General features: G+C 39.6%; 1 pseudogene; it reads right to left on the bottom strand.

Annotated features, from left to right (window-relative positions):
- Positions 1-12623: 12623 nt before the first annotated feature.
- On the bottom strand, positions 12624-14106 carry LOC137224555 (tubulin alpha-1B chain pseudogene; annotated as a pseudogene).
- Between the last annotated feature and the right edge of the window lie 4769 nt (positions 14107-18875).

The following is an 18875-nucleotide window of genomic DNA, read 5'->3' as shown; positions in this document are numbered from 1 at the left end:
CTTATTGGGGAGGCAGGAATGGAGCATGAGACATACCTTTATTTATGCCTTTTATGTCACTAAGAAAATTGCTGGTTACTACAAAAGTGTCTGGATATTTTCATGTTTTTCTGCAAGTTTTATATTATACTTTCTCTACTCCCCATTTCCTAGAGAGGAAGGAAAGGATAGAACTGAGTGATAAGCTAGACAATGGGAGTGGTTTAGTGGACCATAGTGTCTTTGTTTTGTGTTTCCAGCATTTGCCTAACCCTAAGGAAATCACGGTATGTGGCATATAAGCAAGGCAAAGGATTCACTACTTAGCACTTAAATCAGCAAGTCACCTTAATTGGCATCCCTGTGGTAGCTGTAAGGAAACTCCAGAAGATTTTCTGTGAATGAGATGAGCTGGACACATTAGCTTGCTTCCAACTGAGAGACATTTTGTCTACTTTCTGAGGGCTATCCAGATGACTTTTAAGATGCTCCCAGGCCATCCCAGTTTCCATAATGTTGCTTGCTGTCTACAACTAGCTAAGCTTATTTCATTATGATTTGTCAAAAGTTAACTGCGAGAAGGAGTTGCCAAGAACTAAGAAAATAGGCATAAAATGAAAGAGGAAGAAAAAATTTGAATGGGTACAATTGGTGGCCTAACCAGGAATGAAAATGGGCTCCGGAGTGAAATGAAAGGAATAAAAATGGGAACACAATTGGGTAAACAGATCAAGGCAAATATGACTCTTGAGCTCATTATGTTTTTAAAATTGAGAGTGATAAACATATTGGATGTCCTTTATTCTAAGGACGTTTTCCCAAAGGACAGAATTCGGGTTCTCAAGGAGTGAGCTCTCTGTTTTTAAAGTCTGTCCCAGTCTTTTTCACAGTGTCAGAAGAAGGGTGCATCAAAAGTTGATAGTACTCTAATTCCCTACATGGCACTAGTAAATCTAGATCCTGCTGACTAGAGCAGTTCACTCCCAGAGGACTGTGATCTTCTCATAAAACAACGGGCATTGCCTGAAAGGGAGGTATTGTTGGTAGGTAAGCCAGCGTCCTAGGGGCTGGGACTTGGCCAGCATCTCATATAACAAACATGCTGCTGATCCACTTCTGTTTGTTTTCCCAGACAGAAAAGATTACAACACATTTTAGGGCCAATGCAAAAACTTTGCCTTTCTGCGTTGTATGTATTGTAATGTATTAGCTTGCTCTCAATGGTGAGATATTTTAAATTGCTAAACAAGACAACAATATCCAACTTAAAAAACAAACCCAAAAACAAAACCCAGTTAAAAGCTCAACTGGCCAAGAGGTTATTTAATTATTACTTTTGTAAAGTGATCATCAGTGTTGGTTTTTTGTTTTGTTTTGTTTTTGCAGGGGAAGAGGGGAGACTTGGGGTGTTGCCAAAGGAGAAAACATTCTATACTTCAGTAGATATTTTCTTCACTTCCTTTCACCAGGCAGTTCTGATGTAGTGGGACACATACTAGATTAAACTTCAAGACACTTGGATAGTAACTGTGCTACTTTGGGCAAATCATTTAATCTTCCTGAGCTCCAGTTCATTCATTTATAAAATGATGATAACAATACTTCCACTTAGGGCTTCCCTGGTAGCGCAGTGGTTGAGAGTCTGCCTGCCGATGCAGGGGACGCGGGTTCGTGCCCCGGTCCGGGAAGATCCCACATGCCGCAGAGCAGCTGGGCCCGTGAGCCATGGCTGCTGAGCCTGTGTGTCCGGAGCCTGTGCTCCGCAACGGGAGAGGCCATGACGGTGAGAGGCCCGCGTACCACAAAAAAAAAAAAAAAAAAAACTTCCACTGACTCCTGCACAGTGTGGTTAAAATGATTAAATGAGATATTATATGAAAGCATTTATCAGCTGCAAGGCGTGACACTGAAGTCTGGAGGGGTCATCTTTGTTTTCCTTGGAGCAGATGTTTGTCCTGGGGCACTGGGGAAGTAGGAGAGACCCCACACCAGTTCTGTCTCATCACCCCAGGTCTGAAAGGCTGGAAGGAGAATCAAGGGTGGATCTTTAGTTGACAACTCCCGTTTCTCCATTAATAGGCACAGAGAAATAATTTTCAGCCTTCTCCCTTCCATGAAGTAAGAGTCCTTTCCTCTAAATGTTAGAGAAGCTCATTAACTCCCTGGGCTTTTCTCCAATTCTGCTACTTGATCTAGACCCGTGTTCTCCCAGTACAGCAGCCACTAGTGACTTGAGGTTACTGAACTCTAGAGATCTGGCTGCTAAAAACTGTGTGGAGACGATAGTCCAAAAAAATGTAAAATACCTTAATATTTTTAACATTGATTACATGTTATAATGTTAATCTAGATATTTTGGGTTAAATAAAATATATTAAAATAAATTTTACTGTTTCTTTTGACTTTTTAAAATGTGGATACTATAAAATTTATAATGCCATATATGGGTCACTTTGTATTTCTATTGGCTAACACTGCTCCAGTCAGAGGGGAAGGAAAGACATGAGTCCTGATGGCCTTATTTACATGGCTCTTGTGTTTCTCAGTCTCTATCTGCCCTAGTGCGGGACTCTCTTTCCTTATGAGTCCAGTTCTTGGGCAGCCAGTTCATTCGAGAAGAACATGAAGAAATCAGAGGTCAATAGGAAGTCCATTCCATCACCCTGACAGCACATTGCACAAAGTAGGCACCTAGTATTCATTCATTCATTCATTCAATTTTGCATTAACTAAAAATAGACAAATTTGGTAAGCTCATATCTTTTTTTTTTTTTTTTTTGGCCAAGCCACTCGGCTTACAGGATTTCAGTTCCCTGACCAGGGACTGAACACAGGCCCACGGCAGTGAAAGTGTCAAATCCTAACCATTAGACCACCAGCGAACTCCCTGTAAGCTCATATCTTGAAAATTCACTCTTATGAATTCTGTAAAGGGAGCAATACTATAATTGGGTTTTGTACTGTCCTGTGTCCAAGTCACTTATTAAAATCTTATTTTATAGAAGGGTATTTACCTGCATTTCTTATCTCCCTTCTGAAGGTCTAGATGCCTTGAAGTCACGGAATGTGTTTTACATACCTTACTTGGTACCTAACAGGTGCAACAGCTGGTGTTGTTGAATATTATGGGTAAAATAAATAATATAATCAGTCAATTTATCTTTCTGACCAAAATGAAAATTTGAACCTAAAATGCTGTGTAATTAATTTGATGTTGATGATATATGCATTTTTAAAAATGTGGCTTAAGATACATTGAATTATCTTTTATCTGTCAGAAAAAAAATCTTATTTTTAAATCGCCTCTTGCGAGTGCATAAATTCTTCCCAGATTGAATCCTGGCAGATTAAGAAACACTTATTCCTAAAATACAATCTCCACTGACTTTTGTCATCTCAGCAACCAGTTAAAAATGGTCCCAGGAGTAAACTGACAAACCGTGTACGAAATAGGAAAACAATAAAAGAAGAACAGCCATCCCATTAACCTGGCAGATCGGGAATGAAAGCTCAGCAGGGGAATGGCACAGGTTGGGGGTATAGGGAACAGCTAAACAACACAGTGAACACGCAGCAGGCTCCTGGCCCAGCAAACCCCCAGAGTCTGAACAGCCTCCACCAGCATAGAGGGGAGGCTTGGGGGAAGGGCTGCGATCAAAGAGAAGCAGGGGAAACAGCCAGAGCAGTGTCTGCTCTTTGAGCAAAGATAATGGAATCCTCTCTGGGGTGAAGAGAATGAACACACAGAGAGATTTAAAAATACAACAAACCCGGAGCTGATCAGACTCCTTTATTCCATGCCTCAAACTCGTCAGGATTGTCCTCAATTCAAAATCTCTCTATATTGAATTACAGGGTTAGAAAAAAATAAAAGGGCGTCCTGTTGAGTGTTTTGCAAACTGTGGGTTGCACCTCCTTAGTGTGGGAAATCAACTCAGTGGGTGGAGATTTGCGTTTCAAAAATGAAATAAAATGGAATGGAAAGTAGAAGGACTTGTGAGTACTAGGGATAAATACTGCTTTATGAAATTTTTGTCGTGTGTGTTCACGTGTATTCATGTACCTGTGTATGTGTTTGGTATCAGTAAAATGTATTTCTTATTGTGGGTATCAAACTGCAAAACTCAGTGAAAACTGATCTAGTCTATCCCTCTGCCTTGTTGTTGAGGAATACTAAAATCAATTCTAGAAAACGAAGCCTTCAGGAATAGAGATTTCATAAATCTCCACGACTAATCCTCAGTTGAGGTATTCTTCTTGCATTCCACAAAGGTAGAAAATGTCAGACTCCATGCAGCCCCTCAACAAAAGCAGTCAAGTCTTTACGAAAGAGCTCCAGGATCAGGCATTTCATTCTGATGAGGTTAATGCTGTTTGTCAGAAACTGTGGGCAGCCTCCCTTTTAAGCCCCCAATTAAGGAGAAGCAATGAAAAAAAAAAAATGGTAATAGCATGCCTCAAACGTGAGGCTTCCTCTTGGCCACTACTCATTAGAGAGCCCACAAACCATGGATTCTATTTAGGGGAAGTCTGGGATGGTTTGGGGGAAGAATGAAACATTCCCCTTTCTCCTTACTCCCAACTTCGCCCTCAGCTTACTTATCTACCTTGATTTATTTCTTGAAATTTTAGTCAAATTTAGCCTGCAATTTGCTTTTTAAAAATTTTTATTTATTTTTTATCATTTACTTTTATTTATTTATGGCTGTGTTGGGTCCTTGTTGCTGCACACGGGCTTTTCTCTGGTTGCGGTGAGTGGTGGCTTCTCTTGTTGCGGAGCACGGGCTCTAGGCGCGCGGGCTTCAGTAGTTGTGGCTCGTGGGCTCTAGAGCGCAGGCTCAGTAGTTGTAGTGTGTGCTTAGTTGCTCCACGGCACGTGGGATCTTCCCAGACCAGGGCTCGAACCTGTGTCCCCTGCATTGGCAGGCGGATTCTTAACTACTGTGCCACCACGGAAGCCCCTGCAATTTGCTTTACGATTTAAAAGCTGACAAGAATGAATAGAGAAAAACCAGACAGAGAAGAGCAGAAACCGTCTAAAAGATTCTGGCAAAATGTGACGACATTCCCGGATTCACTCTAGAAAATCACCAGTGACAGAGTGACCTGATTGATTTCCATTTCTAAGTCTCAAGGAATTAAAAATAAAACCCAGCATCGACTGATGAAGCAAGGGCCAAGAACAACAGACTTCGTTATTTCCACAAAGCATCAAAGAATATGAAAGGGGAGAGAATTGTGAGGAAAACAATTCACTGAAAGAAGTCCTGAGTAAAGTTGTGTAACAATAAAAAGGCAAAAAAAAAAAAAAAAAAAAAGGCAGATCTCTTCCCACTCATACACAAAAGAACGTACTAAAGGTTTTACAATGCTGTGGCCACTAAACACATCCTTTAAAGATGAGCAAACTTCTTTATCGCCCCAAGAAATCAAAGTAAACCATCTGAAACCCAAGCTGTAGGAAATCCTGCCGCTCAGATGAAGTATCCGCTGTGACGCTGAAATAGTGCTATCACTTTCAGAAAGCAGGAGGCTGCCTGGCTTAACCTTCCTTGATTCAGTTCAGTGAAACAGACATTCCCTCAGCTGTATCAGAGACATGGATTGTAGCTGTAATTATGGTCTGCTAATCTGGTGTAGCCTTAGTCAAACGAACAGAATCAGCACATTATCATTAGGGTGGCAACACAGTCTCTCTCCCTTGCTTGGAGGGAATTGGTCTGGGAGAGAGAAGGCTATTGAAAAGTCGGCCAGGTCTTGCGAGCTTTGCCTCTATCTAATCTTTGAGGAGCTCAGTTTCTCCAGATGAAGAAATGTGTGCCTCCCTCTCATCTCACAGAGTTGCTGGAAAAAACCACAAAAACGGCAGTGTTTAAACATGTCATAACCGGGCACTGAATTGCCATGCATGAATTTGTAACCTTTCCATCCCCTCCCTCCCACCCATCCTGGGAAACTGGCGCGGAATGGGGCTCATTCTCTGTTTTTCTGTGCTTTGTTTCCCAGGCCTTCTCTCCTCTCAGTTAAGCAAGTCTGAAGCCTTGGGAACATGCTGTCATATTTTAGCTGCAGAGGAGTATTTAAGGTTAAGTTGTTGGTTACTTTCAGAGTCCCTAATTCTTAACCTGCAAAAATGAATCTCTAATAGTGGGAATTTCCAGTTAGCTGAAAGCCAGATATTGGAGAAAATTTTAAGGAAAGAGCTTGCCAATATTGCTTCAAATCATACCATGGCAGCAACACTTACCTCATTTATGAGCCTCTTACTGTGCACTTGTCTTCTTCCTTCTTCCCTCCCTACCATCACCCTTCCTCCCTCCCTCCCGCCATCCCTCCCTTCTTTCCTCCTTTCCTCCCTTCTTCCCTTCCTCCCTTTCTTCCTTCCTTTTTTTAAAAATAAATTTATTTATTTTATTTTATTATTTATTTTTGGTCACATTTGGTCTTCTTTGCTGTGCGTGGGCTTTCTCTGGTTCTGGCGAGCGGGGGCTACTCTTCATTGCAGTACGCAGGCTTCTCTCTCATTGTGGTGGCTTCTCTTGTAGCACAGGCTCTAGGCGCCTGGGCTTCAGTAGTTGTGGCACACAGGCTTGGTAGTTGTGGCTCACAGGCTCTAGAGCACAGGCTCAGTAGTTGTGGCACACGGACTTAGTTGCTCCGCGGCATGTGGGATCTTCCTGGACCAGGGCTCGAACCCGTGTCCCCTGCATTGGCAGGCGGATTCTTAACCACTGTGCCACCAGGGAAGCCCCCTTCCTTCCTTTTTTAAAAGACAATATTTTTTCAAGCAGTTTTAGGTTTAAAACAAAATCTAGTGGAAGGTACAGAGATTTCCCGTGTACTCTCTGCCCCCACACATGCATAGCCTCTCCTGTTATCAACATTAGTCAATAGAATGGTACTTTTTTTTTTTTTTAAACCAAGGATGCTCCTGTATTGACATAGCATGATCACCCAAAGTCCACAGTTTACCCTAGGATTCCCTCTTGGTATTGTATATCTATAGGTTTGGACAAATGTTTGATGACATAGTCATCATTATAATATCATACAGAGTATTTTCACTGCCTAAAAATCCTCTGTGCTCTGCCTATTCATCTTTCTCCTGTCCCTTCCTCTGGCAACTACCATTTTTGCTTTTTGAAGAACGTCGTATAGTTGGAATCATACAGGATGTAGCCTTTTTTTTTTTTTTTTTTTTTTTGCGGTACGCGGGCCTCTTACTCTTGTGGCCTCTCCCGTTGCGGAGCACAGGCTCCGGACGCACAGGCTCAGCGGCCATGGCTCACGGGCCCAGCCTCTCTGCGGCATGTGGGATCTTCCCGGACCGGAGCACGAACCCGTGTCCCCTCCATCGGCAGGCGGACTCTCAACCACTGCGCCACCAGGGAAGCCCAGGATGTAGCCTTTTGATTGACTGCTTTCACTTAGTAACATATATTAAAGTTTCCTCCATGTCTTTTCATGACTTGATAGCTCATTTCTTCTTTCTTTCTTTTTAAACTCTGAATAATATGACATTGCCCGGATGTACCACAGTTTATTTATTCATTCACCTACTGAAGGACGTCTTGGTTGATTCTAAGTTTTGGCAATTATGCCTAAAGCTGATATAAACATTTGTGTGCAGGTTTTTGCATGGATATGTTTCCAGCTTTTTTGGATAGATACCAAAGAGTGTGTTTGCAGGATCATATGATAAGAGTATGTTTAGGTTTATGAGAGACGGCCAAACTGTCCTCCCAAAGTGGCTGTACCGTTTTGCATTCCCACCAGCAGTGAATGAGAGTTCCTGTTGCTCCACATCCTTGCCAGCATTTGGTGTTGTTAGTGCTCTGGGTCTGGGCCATTGTAATAGGTGTGTGGTGCTATCTCATTTTTGTTTTAATTTGCATTTTCGTGAAGACATGATGTGGAGCAACTTTTCACATGCTTATTTGCCATCTATATATTTTCTTTGGTGAAGTATTTGTTAAGGTCTTTGATCTGTTTTTGAATTGGGTTGTTGTTTTCTTATTGTTGAATTTCAAGAATTCTTTGTATATTTTGGATAACAGTCATTTATCAAATACGTCTGTTGCAAATGTTTTCTCCCAGTCTGTGATTTGTCTTCTAATTCTTTTGATACTGTTTTCTTGCTGAACAGCAGAAGTTTTTAATTTTAATGCAGTTAATAATAATCAATTATTTATTTCATGGATTGTGTCTTTGGTGTTATATCTAAAAAATCATTATCCTACTCAAGGTCATTTAGGTTTTCTCCTATGTTATAGTCCAGGAGTTTTATAGTTTCATGTTTTAAATTTAGGTCTGTTATCCATTTTGTGTTAATTTTTGTAAAGAGTGTAATGTCTGTGTCTAGATTCAGTTTTTCATATGCTGATGTCCAGTTGTTCTAGCACCATTTGTTTTTCTTTTTTTCCAAAATTTAAAGTTTTTATAATTTTAACGATACCAAAATAAACATTAACATGTGGATAACTAGGAGAAATGTTTGGAAAAGCTATAACATAGTATTAGAATGCAGAATACATAAGGTCAAAAATAAATCAATAATAAAGGTAACAAACAATCATGTTGGATAATGAGAAAAAGTTTAAAGTTGGTCATTCAAAGAAGAGAACAATAGGGACTTCCTGGTGGTGCAGTGGTTAAGAATCTACCTGTTAATGCAGGGGACATGGGTTCGAACCCTGGTCTGGGAAGATCCCACATGCCGTGGAGCAACTAAGCCCATGCGCCACAGCTACTGAGCCTCTGCTCTAGAGCCCGTGAGCCACAACTACTGAGCCCGTGTGTCACAACTACTGAAGCCCATGTGCCGAGAGCCTGTGTTCCACAACAAGAGAAGCCACTGCAATGAGAAACCAGCACACTGCATTGAAGAGTAGCCCCCGCTTGCCTTAACTAGAGAAAGCCCTCCTAACAAAGATCCAATGCAACCAAAAATAAATAAATAAAATCAATAAATTTATTTTTAAAAAACCCACAAAAAACAAAGAAGAGAACAATAGATATCTATTAAATGCAAATATTATTGGTCTATTGAGGGAATAAACATTTAAATCATACCATGAGTTGAAATATCTACACAGATACTCTTCTGGACCCAGAATGTTCCTACTCTTCTCAGTGTGCTCCAGCTACCTGGTCTAGCAACATTTGTTGAAGAGACTATTTTTGCTTCATTGTATTTCCTTTGCTCATTTGTCAAAAATCAGTTGGCTATATTTACGGGGGTCTATTTCTTGGCTCTCTATTCTGTTCCACTGATTTATTTGGGTATCCTTTCGCCAATACACACTATTTGTTTACTGTAGCATTATAGTAAGTCTGAAGTTGAGTAGTGTCAGTCCCCCAACTCTGTTCTCCTTCAATATTGTGTTGCATATTCTGGGTCTTTTGTCTCTCTATGTAAACTTTAGATTCAGTTTGTTGATATCCATGAAATAATTTGCTGGGATTTTGATTGGAATTGCATTGAATCCATAGATCAAGTTAGGAAGAACTGACATCTTAATGATATTGTATCTTCCTATTCATGAACATAGAATATCTCTTCATTTATTTAGTTCTTTGATTTTGTTTATCAGAGTTTTGTAGTTTTCCTCAAATAGTCTTGTACATATTTTGTTAGATTTGTGCTTAAGTATTTCATTTTGGGGGTGCTAATTTAAATGATACTATGTTTTTAATTTCAACTTCCACTTGTTCATTCTTGGTTTGTAGGAAATTGATTGATTTTTGTATGTTAACCTTGTATCCCACACCTTCCTTCATTTTCTATCAAATATTTATGAATGTCTACCATGTGCTAATCCCTCTAGCACAGTCCCTCCTCCTGAAGCTCAGAGTTTAGTGAGCAAGGTAGAAAAATAAATATAAAAATTAAAAACATATGTTATTAGTCTAGTATCATTTAAGGGGTTTTACAATTAGCTACTCACTTTTGGTCTTCTGGGAAGGAGACTCAACAGAAGATGAAATATGTGTTTCTTGTGTTGTATCTTCCTGTATGTGCTCTTCAAGGATTGTTGATCTTCCCACACCTTCGAAATATTCTGTGTATATAAGTTTTTGAAATTACATACTTGAATTCATTTATTTTATTTTTTATTATTATTTTAAATAATCTTTTTTCTCACCCTGAAGGTCTTTTTCAAAAATAATTAATTATATTTTATTTTTGGCTGCTTTGGGTCTTTGTTGCTGTGCATGGGCTTTCTCTAGTTGTGGCGAGTGGGGGCTACTCTTCGTTGTGGTGCATGGGCTATAGGCATGCGGGCTTCAGTAGTTGTAGCACGCAGACTCAGTAGTTGTGGCTCGCGGCTTCTAGAGCGCAGGCTCAGTAGTTGTGGCCCACGGGCTTAGTTGCTCCACGGCATGTGGGTTCTTCCCGGACCAGGGCTTGAACCTGTGTCCCCTGCATTGACAGGTGGATTCTCAACCATTGCGCCACCAGGGAAGCCCTATCCTAAGTTTTTAAAAGAACTTTCAAAACCAAACAAACTGAAAGAACTTCATGATGAGCTATTAATTTAAAGCTTTTTAATTAAAATAGAAAAGATATTTTAGAAGAGACTCATGAACACTTTTTCTGAAAACTAAACTTTTGTCACATTCTTTCCTTAAAAATAAATTTACCTGTTGAAGATAAACAAAAAACAACCCCCCCACCCCCCCAAAAACATATGTTTTTATAAGGGACATATGAAAGAGGTCCTTTTAACTGGGCCTTGGTGGTCCAGGGTAGACTTTTTAGAGAGGTATGAAGTGAGTCTTAAGGGATGAACCTTACATGAAGTGAAAAAGCAAGAATATTGTAGATGAAGATGACAGAAGGGAGATAGATGAGAAGCAGGATGGGTTTTCAGGGATCTACATGTGACTGAGTAGCAACAGATAGGGCTGAAGAGATTAAGTGGGGTCATGCTACTGTGTCTCTTGTCAAGGACCTTGCTTTTTATTCTACAGAGATAATTTGTTTCAAGTAATTTTAGCAGCAGAAATTTTTTCCAAATGAAATCTGTGTGGCATGCCAATATAAAATTAGATTAAAAGGAAATTTAATTAGTATGCATTATTTTATAAATTAAAACAATGAAAATACTGACATTTGTTTGAATAAGAATTTGATATAGAGATTATGGATGACAGTTATGTCTTATGTTAGCCTCGGCATTGCAATTCTTTTATGTCTGAGTTTTGTTTGTTGTACAGTGGCAAGATAATTTTGATTCACAGAGATTAGTAGTTGCAAATTGTGACAGTTTAAAAATGTTATCTCAGAATCTCAGGATACTATTTTATAAAAACGATGGAAGAGAAGGTTTTGTTCTTAGATCTACGCAAAAATGAAATTTGTGTTCGAGTGACTATGAGGATGATGGCACCAACACCCAAAACTGAATATATACCACAGGGTAATTTCCAGGAAAAATTCAGTTTTTGACATTTTGTGTTTAAGCTATGTTATTTCAGAAGATAGGAAGCTTCTAATAACCATGGACATAACTGGTTCCTTAGAAATCAAACACGAAATATATGCGTTTTAAAGTTGTGAAAACTCATTTTCCTCTGACATCTTGCAGCCTGCTTTTGATAAAATTTTAATGGTTCATTTAAGAAACTCTTCACTTCTGGAAATTCAGGCAGCTGCTCAGCCGGTGGTTCAGAATTCTGCTGCTTCATCATTTCAGATTTCTTGACTTGCCTACAGATGCATCTAGACCAATGTCATTTTATATTTAGTGAAGTTAGAATAGTTCACAGAGACTCTTGTGTCCTTTCTGAATGCTGCAAATATCTAAGCTGGGTCATGCCACTACTCTTCTCCCTCAGTCAAGTCAATTAAAATGTATGTATTTAATGAATGGCTTGTTACAGAGAAAAATGTCTTGATGTTTCTTGGCAGTATGGCAACATCACCATTCACTTATTAATTTACTTAGTTTAATCCAATAGAAATAGATGCTAGGTTCTTCCTTGATTTGGAAGGTAAGTGATTGTATTAATTTACTATGACTGCCATAACAAAGTACCACAGACTAAGTGGCTTAAATAGCAGACATTTATTTCTCATAGTTCTGGAGGTTGGAAGTCCAAGATCAAGGTGTCTTGGATCAAGGTGACTGTTTGCTTTCCTCTCAGGCCTCTCCTTGGCTTGCAGATGGCTGCCCTTTTGCTGCCTCTAATTATGGTCTTATTTCTGTGTGAACCTCTTTGGTGTCTGTGTGTGTCCAAATTTCCTCTTCTCATAAAGACATTAGTCAGATTGGATTAGGGCCCTCCTTAATGCCCTCATTTTAACTTAATCATTCCTTTAAATACCGTATTTCCAAATATAGTCACATTCTGAGACACTGGGGGTTAGGACTTCAATATACAAATTTTGGGGGGCACAGTTCAGCCCATGTTATGATTAAATATTTTTCCTTGGGTATTATAAAAAAGACAATAGATTTAAGTTTTCTCCATAGCTTCACAGCTTCTTCATTTGTGTTTGTATTTTTTTTTTCATTTAAGATAGGAAATACTTTATTCAAACCCATCAGAGAAATGGATAGCTTGAGTCTGTAACAAAGTGTCCATTTTTAAAGCATTGGTCAGTAATTGTATATGACTACATACACATTAATTGATCAGACCACAACTTTTCAATGATTAAAACAGAATAAACTTCCCTGTAAAAGCAGTGCCTTTGTGACATTTTCACTTTAGTATTTTTCTCCTTCTTCTTCTCCCTCTCCTTCAACAGAATCCACATCAACCTCCACATAATCCTTCTCAAGGGCAGCCATGTCCTCACAGGCCTCAGAAAACTTTCCTTCCTCTATGCCCTCATCCATATACCAGGGAAAGGCACACTTGGTATACGTCAGGTCAAACTTGTGGTCCAGGTGAGCCCAGGCCTCAACGATGGCTGTGGTGTTGCTCAGCATGCACACAGCCCACTGTACTTTGGCCAGGTCTCCACCAGGTATCACAGTAGGAGGCTGGTAATTAATGTCAACTTTGAAGCCAGTGGGGTACCAGTCCACAAACTGGATGGCGCGCTTGGTCTTGATGGTGGCAGTGGTAGCACTGACATCTTTGGGAACCATGTTGCCATGGTACAACAGGCAGCAAGCCATGTATTTACCATGGTGAAGGTTGCATTTCACAGCCTGGTTGGCTGGCTCAAAGCAAGCGTTAGAGATCTCTGCTACCAGCAGAGGTGATAGGGGCATATGTAGCCAGAGGGAAGTGGATGTGGGGGTAGGGCACCAGATTGGTCTGAAATTCTGTCAGATCAACATTCAGGGCTCCATCAAACCTCAGGGAAGCAGTGATGGAAGACACAACTTGATCTATCAACCTATTCAGGTTAGTATGTTGGGTGCTCAATATCAAGGTTTCTAAGACAGATGTCATAGATGTCCTCATTGTCTACCATGAAGGCACAATTAGAGTACGCCAGGGAGGTGTGGGCAGTGAGGTTGGAGTTGTAGGGCTGAAGTACAGCTATGGAAACCTGGGGGGCTGGGTAAATGAAAAACTCCAGCTTGGACTTCTTGCCATAATCAACAGAGGGACCTTCCATCAGCAGGGAGGTGAACCTAGAACCAGTTCCCCCACCAAAGCTGTGGAAAACCAAGAAGCCCTGAAGACCTGTGCATTGGTCATCCAGTTTCCAAATTCGGTCCAAGTCGAGGTCAGTGACCTCCTTGCCAATGGTGTAGTGATGTCGGGCATAGTAATTGGCAGCATCTTTCTTGTCTCTGATGAGCTGCTCAGGGTGGAGGAGCTGGGGGTAGGTGCCAGTGAGAACTTCATCAATGGCTGTGGGTTCCAGGTCTACAAACATGGCCCTGAGCACATGCTTGCCAGCAGTTTTCTCACTGAAGAAGGTGTTGAAGGAGTCATCTCCTCCCCCAATGGTCTTGTCACTTGGCATCAGGCCATTGGGCTGGATGCCATGTTCCAGGCAGTAGAGCTCCCAGCCGGCATTGCCGATCTGGACACCACCCTGGCCAGCATCAATGGAAATGCACTGGCATATAGTTGCTGTTTTGTGGCTGCTGAGCGGATGGCAGAGAGGAGGAGGCAAGGTTGTCGCTTCTTCCAGAGCAACTCTTAGGTGGTCGTTGTAAGAGAACCTGCCTTATTTGTATTCTTGATGGGACTCAGAACCACTCCTCCCCTTTTGCATGGGAAAAAGGGAGGTAAATCTTCTCTTCTGGAAAGTGTCATAGGTAATGCAATATTTCTCAGTCTTTTTACTGTCCCATCACATAGACACATAGGAGGGATGTCACATAGCCACAACAAATGAGTGGCTTACTAAGAGCTTGAGTTGTAGAATCCCTATTTAAAAGCTGTGTGACTTTGTCCAAAGTCTTAAACTTCATAAGGATACTGTCTAAGCTACTTTAACAGAGATCTCTATAATACCTGACTTAAGAAGAGAGAAGTTTATTTTTCTCTCCTGTATCAGATCACAGTGAAGTATCACAGAGTGGGATGGGCAGATCAGTCTATCCTTAAAAGACAGCTTCTATCTCTGGGTCCATAATGGCTGTTCTACCTCTTGCCATCGTATCTGCATCTCAGCCATCAGAAACAGGGAAAGGAGAAAGAAAAACACATCTGTATTTCTTTTAGTGTCAAGGCTTGGCATATAAGTTCTCTTATAGCCCATTGCCAACAAGTCATATAGACGTATTTAGTTGCAAAGATGGTGGAGAAACGTAACCTATAACTAAGTGGCCATGGGTGCAGCTAGAACATGGGGTTTTATTAATAAAGGAATAGAAGAATAATGAATATTGTTTTGTGTCTTGGGTTCCTGCAAAAGCAGAGCCTAAGCAAGGACTTGGATGTAGCTAGTTCAAGTGCATTTATCTAAGACGATGATATTGATCCCAGGAAACAGAGTGAGGGAGTGGGCAGAGTAGGACAAGGAAAAAAGCCAATAAAGGGTATGCTACCCAGATGGAAATCACTGTGGGAAACTGAGGCCCATTTACTCTGGGGATCATCTGTAGAACCACACAGAATGTGCCTCAGAATTGTTTCAGTGAAGGTTGAGGAGGCTGGGGCATTTATCCACTGACTTCCAACCCTCATCATTTATTAACTCCCCTGCACTTCAGTCTATAGCCCTGCTCAGACTGTGTAAGTTTCCATGGTGTTGAAGGATACACCAAAGAACTCCACAGCACCCACTGGAGCTGGAGCATTGCAATATTCATGCAGCTGTTCACACTACTGGCACTAATGTCAAATGGGCCAAAGCAATTTGGCCCAGGGCGTCTTAGGTGTCTGCTCCTGGGTAGAACTAAACCTCTTGGCCTTTGTCCTAAATATGTCAGTGACAGGTGGCTGTAAAAGGGGAGAGAAACAAGGCTCTCTCAGGTTACTCAACGAGGAAAAAACCTGGTTTGGTCTCTTAGAGGTAAGGAAATGACAGCAAAAAGACCTAGATGGCTGGGGAGGAGATTTTGTGCTGGGAAATTGTGGGAGCTAAGGTGCTGGTATGAGTCATTTGGTGCCAGTCCTGGAGGACCTTGAGTACCATTCTGGGAAGTTTAAACTAGATATAGTAAAGAAGTGTATAGTTCTGGATTTCTAAAAATAAATACTTCTGTACGTATAGGGTGGTTGGGAGAGCCTAGAGGTAGAAGACCAGTTTTGAGATGATTATAGTGATCTAAGCATGAGATGATGAAAGCTGAGACTAAGGTGAGGCTAGTATGGAGAACCAGGAAGAAAGGTGTCAAAAAGGTAGAGAAGGATATGAAGGGAAAGGAAAGCAGGGGTCAAAGAAGGTAAAAGTAAGAAAGTGGAATGACAAAGGAGAAAAAAGGAATGGAGATGTGTGAGGGACAGTGACTACATTGTTTCCATGAAGCTTGCTTTAAAATGTGAAGAATTAAAATGTAAAAAATTCAAGTAATATGAAATTTTCTAACAGAAAATATCCCTGGATAATCATAGGAAAAAGGAAGAGTATGGTAGCAATCGAGATCATCATGAAGTTGATGACAGATGTCAGGAAGGTACCAAAGTCAAATTTTGACATTTTGTACCAGATAGGCTTTAGAGTTGGGTATTAACCCTTCAATTTGTTCTCAAGTCTCCTTACTTGGTCCAAATCATTCTAGTTCAGAATAAGTATAGGACTTAAATATGGAAGATTATAAGTTAGCATTTTGATCTAAATTATCCAAATCTAATTCCTTCCTGAAAATACACTCTACACAATATATTTATGCTAGTATTTGGTTTTAAAAGCACCCAAAGGGGGAAAGGTTATCATTATTAAATGACAAAAAACCTCTTGTTTCTTACTAAGGAAAATAAAAGTCATTACATTTTGAAATACTGAAACAACACATTTTAGGCTAAACTACATATGACCAATTGCTCCTTTTAACCATTTTAAGAAAAAACCTTTAAAAAAATACTTTCAAAGTTACAGATGACTTGCAAGAAAATTACAAAAAATTCTTAAATATCTTTTATCCAGATTCACAGATTAGCTGTTTGCCACATTTACTTATCACTGCCTCTATTTATAATATATATTATTATTAATTTTCCCCTGAACCATGTAAGAGTTAGTTACAGATATCATGTCCTTTTATTTCTAAATACTTCAGTGTGTATTTCTTAATAAGGACATTCCTTCACGTAACCACAGTCCAACAATCATATTCAGGAAGTTTAGTGCTATGACTTAATATACTTTCAATATTCAGATTCTGCCAGTTGTTCAATAATGTTCTTTAGAGCATCCTCCCTTGCCTCCAATATCCAATTTAGGGTCACCCATTGCATTTAGTTGTCATATTTCTTTTAGTCTCTGTGTTACTTATCTATTGCTGCATAAGAATTCCTCCAAAATTTAAGCTAAAAATAATAAATATTAATTGTATATTAATCTTATATCCTGCAACTTTACTGAATTCACTTACTCTAATAGTTTTTTGGTGGAGAGTTTAGGATTTTCTATATATAGTATCATGTCATCTGCAAATAGGGACAGTTTTACTTCTTCCCTTCCTATTTGGATGCTTTTATTTCTTTTTCTTGTCTGATTGCTGTGGCTAGGACTTTCAATACTATGTTAAATGGAAGTGTCAAGTGTGGGTATCCTTGTCTTGCTCTTGGTTTTAGAGGAAAAGCTTTCAGCTTTTCACCATTGAGTATGATGTTAGCTGTAGGTTTGTCATATATGACCTTTATTATGTTGAGGTACGTTCCCTCTATACCAACTCTGATGAGAGTTTATGTCATAAATGGATGTTGAATTTTGTCAAATGCCTTTTCTGCATCTAATGAGATGATCATGTGATTTTTATCTATCCTTTTGTTAATATGGTGTATCCCATTGATTGATTTGCAGATATTGCATCCCTAGAATAAATCCCACTTGATCAAGGAGTATGATTCTTTTTATATATTGTTGAATTCAGTCTGCTAATATTTTGTTGATTATTTTTGCATCTATATTCATCAGAGATATTGGCCTGTGATTTTCTTTTTAATAGTGGCTTTGTATGGTTTTTGTATCAGGGTAATATGACCTCGAAGAATGAATTTGGGAGTGTTACCTCCTCTTCAATTTTTGGAATAGTTTGAGAAGGATAGGCATTAGCTCTTCTTTATATGTTTGGTAGAATGCCCCTGTGGAACTGTCCAGTCCTGGACTTTGGTTTGCTGGGATTTTTTTGATTACTAATTCAGTTTTATTTTTGGCCATGCTTCACGGCATGTGGGATCTTAGTTCCCTAACCAGAGATCGAACGCACGTCCCCTGCATTGGAAATGTGGAGTCTTAACCATTGGACTGCCAGGGAAGCCCCTACTAATTCAGTTTTATTACTTGGAATCAGTCTGTTCAGATTATCTATTTCTTCATGATTCAGTCTTGAAAGATTGTGTGTTTCTAGAAATGTATCCATTTCTTCTAGGTTGTCCTATTTGTTGGCATATAACTATTCATTGTATTCTCTTATGATTTTTTTTATAGCTCTGTAATATCAGATGTAATTTCTCCTCTTTCATTACTTATTTTGTTTATTTGGGTCTTCACCATTTGTCTTTTGGTGAGCCTGGCTAAAGACTTATCAATTTTGTTTATCTGTTCAAAAAAACCCAGATCTTGGTTTCATTGATCTTTTCTATTATTATTTTTTGGTCATTATTTTATTTCCTCTCTGATCTTTATTATTTTTCCTTCCCTCTGCTGACTTTGGGAGTTGTTAGTTCTTCTTTTCTAATTCCTTTAGATGGTAGGTTAGGTTGTTTATTTGAGACTTTTTTTTTATTTCTTGTTGTGGGCCTGTATCCATATCAGCTTCTCTCTTAGAACTGCTTTGGCTGAATCCCATAGATTTTTTTTTAAAGATTTTTTTTTTTTTTTGATGTGAACCATTTTTTTTTTTTTAAGTCTTCATTGAATTTGTTACAATATTGCTTCTGTTTTATGTTTTGGTTTTTTTGGCTGCAAGACATGTGGGATCTTAGCTCCCCAGCCAGGCATCAAACCCACACCCCCTGCATTGGAAGGCGAAGTCTTAACCACTGGACCACCAGGGAAGTCCCAAGAATCCCGTAGATTTTAGACAGTTGTGTTTTTATTTTCATTTGCCTTGAGGTATTTTCTGATTTCCTCTTTGATTTCTTCATTAACACATTGGTCTTTAAGTAGCATGTTGTTTAGTCTCCATGTCTCCCCATTTTTCATCCTATAATTGATTTTTTTTTATTTTTTAATTTTTATTTATTTATTTATTTTTTTCCATATCTCTTCCCGCTTGCGTCTCCCTCCCTCCCACCCTCCCTATCCCACCCCTCCAGGTGGTCACAAAGCACCGAGCTGATCTCCCTGTGCTATGTGGCTGCTTCCC

This window comes from Pseudorca crassidens, chromosome 5 (assembly GCF_039906515.1).
Source record: "Pseudorca crassidens isolate mPseCra1 chromosome 5, mPseCra1.hap1, whole genome shotgun sequence".
Lineage (NCBI taxonomy): Eukaryota > Metazoa > Chordata > Mammalia > Artiodactyla > Delphinidae > Pseudorca > Pseudorca crassidens.
This window is presented reverse-complemented; position numbering and strand designations above follow the sequence as displayed.